Source organism: Sorex araneus, chromosome 1 (genome assembly GCF_027595985.1).
Source record: "Sorex araneus isolate mSorAra2 chromosome 1, mSorAra2.pri, whole genome shotgun sequence".
In the NCBI taxonomy this organism is placed as follows: domain Eukaryota; kingdom Metazoa; phylum Chordata; class Mammalia; order Eulipotyphla; family Soricidae; genus Sorex; species Sorex araneus.
Window position 1 is genome coordinate 72,089,725 of NC_073302.1, and position 6,000 is coordinate 72,095,724.

At 53.3% G+C, this 6,000-nt stretch overlaps 1 protein-coding gene across 3 annotated transcripts in view; it reads right to left on the minus strand.

Moving 5' to 3' along the window:
* Positions 1 to 4,988, minus strand: part of KANK1 (KN motif and ankyrin repeat domains 1) — a 229,613-nt gene extending 224,625 nt beyond the window's left edge. For 2 of the 3 annotated variants that reach the window (XM_055118412.1, XM_055118410.1), the window contains exon 1: positions 4,930 to 4,987. The gene's annotated coding sequence lies outside the window, so the exon portion shown is untranslated. Of the gene's footprint in view, positions 1 to 4,929 lie in introns of all 3 variants that reach the window. The other variant, XM_055118415.1, reaches the window with a different exon arrangement.
* Positions 4,989 to 6,000: the final 1,012 nt, after the last annotated feature.

Below are 6,000 nucleotides of genomic sequence, written 5' to 3' on the forward strand. Positions count from 1 at the left end.
TCAATGCTTTTGCAAAGAGAGTGCCATCTCAACTAAAGGAATGTATCTGCAGCTGAGAAGCTGCCTTGCAAGTATGTGGTCACAAGTTCTAATCCTGGGCCCTACATAAGTCTCTGCTCACTCCTAGTAGGTCTGCTACCTTCGATCCCTGGTGCTTCGAGCAACTTCTGGCCATGCTGCAGTCAGCTGTGTAAGCACCACAAAAAGAGGTACAACCCCAGAAAGCTCGAAACAGTGTGTGAGCACCATGGCCCAAAAGTCCTCTACAACCATGGCTTCTGTGCCTCAACTAGAGTAGCCAGCACTGCCGCTAAAGGTGTGCAAACCATGCTGAGCAACCAGGCTGAGTGGGCAAGCACCACTGGAAAAATGTGTGAACAGCACAGCCAGATGTTTGTGCAACTGGTGGTCACTGCATCAACAAAAATAATTTTTGAAAATATCATGTAAAGAATAATTTTATAGCGTGCAATTGGTAAAAGGCCTTGCAACAAGAGTTCCATTTACACCATTTGTAAAGACAAAAATGTTGATTTTACCGCTGGTTTGAGAATTGCAATTTAAATAAATTTAGCACCCTTTTTAGATGACATATGAGGAACTTAAAGAGTCCTTTAATCAGTTCTGAAATAGATTCAAAAGCAGTGTGATTCTTCAGGTAGTATTTTTAAAATGAGTATTTTTAAAATCTAAAGTCATAAAAAGGAAAGTGCTATTTTATGGAATAATCCAAAAGTGAAGGGACAGGGTGGAGGGGAAAGACAACACAGGAATTAAGGCACTTGTCTTGGAGGTACCTGACCCTGGTTCAATTCTGCCCAACACTGCATATGGTCCCTAAGTATCTCCAGGAGTGATTCCTGAGCCTAGAGTAAGGAGTAAAGCCCTGAGCACCACCAGATGTGTTACCTGCACTCCCCTGTAAAAAAGAAAATAAAGGGGAAATGGCTATACACAAAGGTCATTTTTTTTTTTACAAAACACACTATAAAATTTCTGAAATTAACATACATTTCCAATACAGAATATCATTAAATGAAAACTTATTTATAGGATGGTGAATATGCAAAGACTAAAACACACCAAGGACCAAAGTTCATACCTTGCAGGTGCAATGTTCTTGAGTTTAAGTCCCCAGAACTTCCACATAGCCCAAAGCATGACTGGGATGGCCCTGGCAGGCCTGAGCACCATGGGCTCGAGCACTGAGCAGGTTGGCCAACACAGCAGGGTCAAAGATCACCAGGAGCGGCCCTATGGCTCCCAAACTCTAGTTAATAGCCCCCCAAAAAATTATTGAAACTAATATTAAGATATAGTGTAATAAAGTACAGCATTGAGTGTTAGAACTTCATAATAAAGTACAGCACTGAATTGTGTGGACTTCATGAAAATAGGAAGAGACCTGGCAAAGCAGTGCAAGTGAACACAACAGAAATAACCAGTCTCAGGGCTGGAGCGATAGCACAGCAGGTAGGCCGTTTGCCTCGCATGCAGCCGACCCGGGTTCGATTTCCAGCATCCCATGTGGTCCCCTGAGCACTGCCAGGAGTAATTCCTGAGGCATGAGCCAGGAGTAACCCCTGTGCATCGCTGGGTGTGACCCATAAAGCAAAAAAATTAATTAATTAATTAATTAATTAAATAAGAAATAACGAGTCTCTAGGATGCTCAATAGGGACTATTTTCCCCTTTGCCAAACTATCTTCTGCTTTCACCACGTAAGAGGAGAGAGGGCAGAACTCTGAGAGAGGGCTCTGACAGGTATCAACCACACCCTCTAAGAATTCTCCTGAGTTTTGGAGTATATGTGCCCAATGTAAATGGGTACACAACAGAATCCAGAATTAATGTTCATTATCACACTATCCACTGGAGAAAATCCTACCAACCCTACTTACCCTACTGAACTTCAAACAGATTGACCAAAGCTCATAAACATCATATGGAGAGAAATGAGCCAGATACCAAATAGGGACTATATGATCCCACCTCTAGAGAGCATGGAAAGAGGTAAAAACAACTAACCTAGAGTTGGGGTATCTCTAGGGGAGAGACAGTGATGGGGAAATTCTTCAAAATGGCAGTGTCCCGTTTCTTGGTCTTTGTGCAGATTACATGGTTATGGGCACTTTGTGAAAACGTGTCAGAGTGTACTCTTAAGATCTGTATGTATGTTATAGTTCAGTGGTAACATTTTCCAAAGCAGCGTTAGTCAAACTGCCAGTGCAAGAGGCACCACGTTTCTTGTAACATTTGAAAGCAAGTTTGATTGGAGGGCAGAAGTGCAGTGTGGATGTTGCAAAATCTGGAGAGCTGAGACTGTCTGCTCACTAAAAGGTTTTTTGTTTTTTTTTTTAAGCACAAAGAATCCAACAAAGGCCCAGTAAAGGGCCTTTGTGTCATTACACTCCCCCTTCCTCCTTCTGAATCTGCACCCCCTTCATCTGTTCTAAGCCCACCTTTAAGCTCTCCTGCTCTCTCTCCAATTAGGCCCTTTCTCCTGCCTCCTCCCTGGAATACAGGGCTAATGCAAGACATGAGCTCACAGACTATTTATGCACAGATGCTGATACCCATGAAATGAACCCGTCTTAAATAATCGATTCTAGCGGTCATTTGTTTTGCTTGTGGTTTCTTTTGGAAATGGGATGATAGAAAACAAAACTATTTTTAAATCAGTATTCCTTCTCTTCTGACATCTCCTTCCACCCTAAGCAAGCTCAACTCACGCACTCCATAACTCAGTTTTGCAGAGACAGCACCTCAAGGAAAGCGGTCTATGGACCTCGCAAATCTGAAGTGCAGGAAGAGTGCCCCAAAGCATTCTCAAAAGTTTACGGGCACATATTTGCATTCCTAATTTATGTGTCTTTACTAGAGACAGTTAATACTCCACGGAGGGTCACTCCTCCTTAGCCAGCCAAATCTCACCACATCATGGTCAGCGCTCAATTCCTTCCCCACCCCTCATCTCCCCCACACATATACACACTGTCTTACAGCAGTATCTTGCCCCAAATCCATTAACTGAAAAAGGACCAAATCAATAATCTCTCCATTTTTCTCTCACTATCCAGGGAAACTTTCCAAAACTGAGAGTCGGAAACTGGGGAGGGGAAATCGGGAATGACTGCTGAAGGGTGTAAGAATTCCTTTAGAAGAACATTCTGCAGAGACTGGAGTGATGACTACATAGCTTTGTGATGATACCAAAATCCACTGTTACATACACTTTGAGGGCCCATTAGCTCTTACGCTACTTTTAATTAAATAAAATGTGTCCTGAGCGGGAGAAATAGTACAGCAGGGTAAAGCGCTTGCCTTGCATGCTCCTGACTGGATTCCATCCTGGACCCCTGAGTCCCACCAGCAGTGATCCCTGAGCACAGAACCAGGAGTAAGCCCTGAGCACAGCCCGGTGTGGCCTCCAAACAAAATAAAAAACATACACACATATTATATAGAGATATCTACACACACACATACACATATACACACATATTAGATAGAGAGATCTACACACACAATACACACACACACACACACACACACACACACACAGGTCGGAGTAATAGTACAGCAGGTAGGGAGCTTGCCTTGCACGTAGCCCACCCAGATGCTAGGTTAGATTCCAGGTGCCCTATAAGGTCCCCCCAAGCCCAGCACAGAGCCAGGAGTAAACTGAGCACGGCCGGAAGTGACCCAAAACCCAACAAAATAAGGTAAAATGTGTCCAACACTTCATTAGAGGGAGCTGAGTGGAAAGAGCAGATGAAGAGTTCAGCAGCATCTAAAATCCAAGCTGCATAAAGTTATGAATTAAAGATGAGGGCACCGACGTACGTACAGATGAGGAAACAGGCTCTGATTTCCATCCAACTTAGTGGCGGGGCATGACGGCGGGGGCCAAACCCCGCACGGCTGCAGCTGGGCTGGGTTCACCTGGCTAGGGCCGAGCTCGGGTTCAGGTTCGGGTTCGGGTGGGTGTCGTAGGCTCGGGAGCGGCGCGCAGAGCTGCACGTCGGCGCACAGCCAGCGCCGCCGGGGACACCTTGGATTATTTCTGCGCTAACTCGGCCGAGGAGCCCGGACACCCTGGCGTTGCAGCACGGCGCGACCCGCCAGGAAGCGTCGCCTCGGAAAGTTCCTCGGGGACCCAGGTGGAGGGGAGGAAAGGTCAGGAGAAGGTGGCTGCCGCGAGCGCAGGATTCCTGGCGCGTTTGCAGAAGCGGCGGGCGAGAGAGGGCGCCCGGGACCAAGTCCGCTCGGGGGTGCTCGCACCCTCCTCGTTCGGACGCCGCCGATCCCCGGCCCCCAAAGCCCAGACCTCTCCGCGGGCTCGGCCGGCCCCGGGATCCCCTCTTCCCCGCCACCTCCCATCCCCTGCGGCCGGGTGGGAGCCACCTCCGGACCAGTCGCAGGGCCAGTGAGACCACCTGCCGCTCACAGACCTAGATCAAGGGGTCCGACCGCCACTCCCGGCGAAGGATCGGAGCCCAGAACTTCACGGGGAGACGCTTGGGAAAGAGTCACCAAGCTCAACCCGGGGGATTCGGGAGCCCCCGTGGCCCCCGAGGGCCATGCGCCCCGGCCCGGGGCCCGGGGCCGCACGCACGCACTCGCCGTCTGCTCCGGCCCGGCTCGCCGCTCCCCTCCGGGACCCGCCGTCGCGCGCGCTCTGCCGGGGCCCGAGGCGCACGCAGCCCCAGGACCCGTCCCAGGCCCGGCCGGAGCAGCCCCGGGCGCGCGGGACCCCGCGGGAAAGCTGCCCTCCACGGGACCCCGTGCGTCCCCGGCGATCGCCAAGTCAGTCGGGCGCGGCGGCCAGGGCCGGCGCAGGAGTCGGGCAGGAAGCCCCGCGCCCACCCTGCAGGGCCCCGGGGGCTAGGGGGAAAGGGCGCCGCGCGGCCCGGGGGCCCCACTCACCTCCAGGAGCCGCTCCTAACCTGCCGCGCCGCTCGCTGGCGGCCCGGGGCTCCCGGACCTCGGCGGAGGGGGCGGAGCGCGGGGGGCGGAGCCGGCCAGGCTGGCGAGCGCCAGAATTAAACCCTGAAACGCGCCGCGGCCACCTGGGCTGGCAGCCACCGCCCGGGCAGAGCCGTCCCGCAGCCCTCGGCTAGCGGCGGCTGGGTCCCGGGGGCGGCGGGAGGGACGGCTCGGGCCCGCGGAGCCTCGACGGTCCCGCAGACCTGCAGGCACCCGGGCGCTACCCCGGCGGCGCTCTCTTTGTACCCGGGAGCCGACGGCGGCGGGCCCCAGTGCGCCTGCGCGCCGCTCCCCCTCCACCCGGTCCACGAGGCACCTTCGCGCACCTCCTCCTCCGCCCGCGGCCCGCCGGCTCCTGCACCCCGAGCGGCTGCCGGCCGCGCTCCCTCCACCCCAGCACGTTCGGTCCAGCGACGTGCGTTTACTTTTGACCCCCGTGGGAGGAAAAAATAAAAACCCAGTGCCCCCACCACCCCCAGTCCCAGGCTTCAGTCGGTGACCCGGTAGGGTACCTGGACACGGGAGGGGGGCACTACGGTTAGCAGCACCCCAGGAGCGCTCACTTCATACAACCACCTCTCTGCACCCGGCTGTGAGTTGGTGGGGTTTTTTTCCCGCCGCCAGTGCGAGCGAGGACTAGAGCATGCGAGGCTCCTTGCTTTCTGCAGGTGCCTGGCCGGGACGGGCGCGGAAACTGTCGCCCAGCTTCCTCCGTGAGTTCGCTCCGGTTCGGCAGCGGGACAGAGGTCGGCGCACAGCAGACGATGCGTAACGAGATGGATCCAAGTGTTCCGAGACTCCAAGGACGTAGTGGCTGCCTCCGGAACGGAGGACCGAAGCAGGGGTGGCACTGGATCCAGAGCAAGGGCAGGAAGTGGGTAGGGGGGAGGAGCAGAGAGGAGAGACAATGGTCTAGGTCTTCTTTCCTATCGAAGATGCTTCTGGTAAACCGAGGAAGAACTTGGAGATGGGAAAGGACGGGAGGGCCGACTTGATGAAATTCAAGTGTGA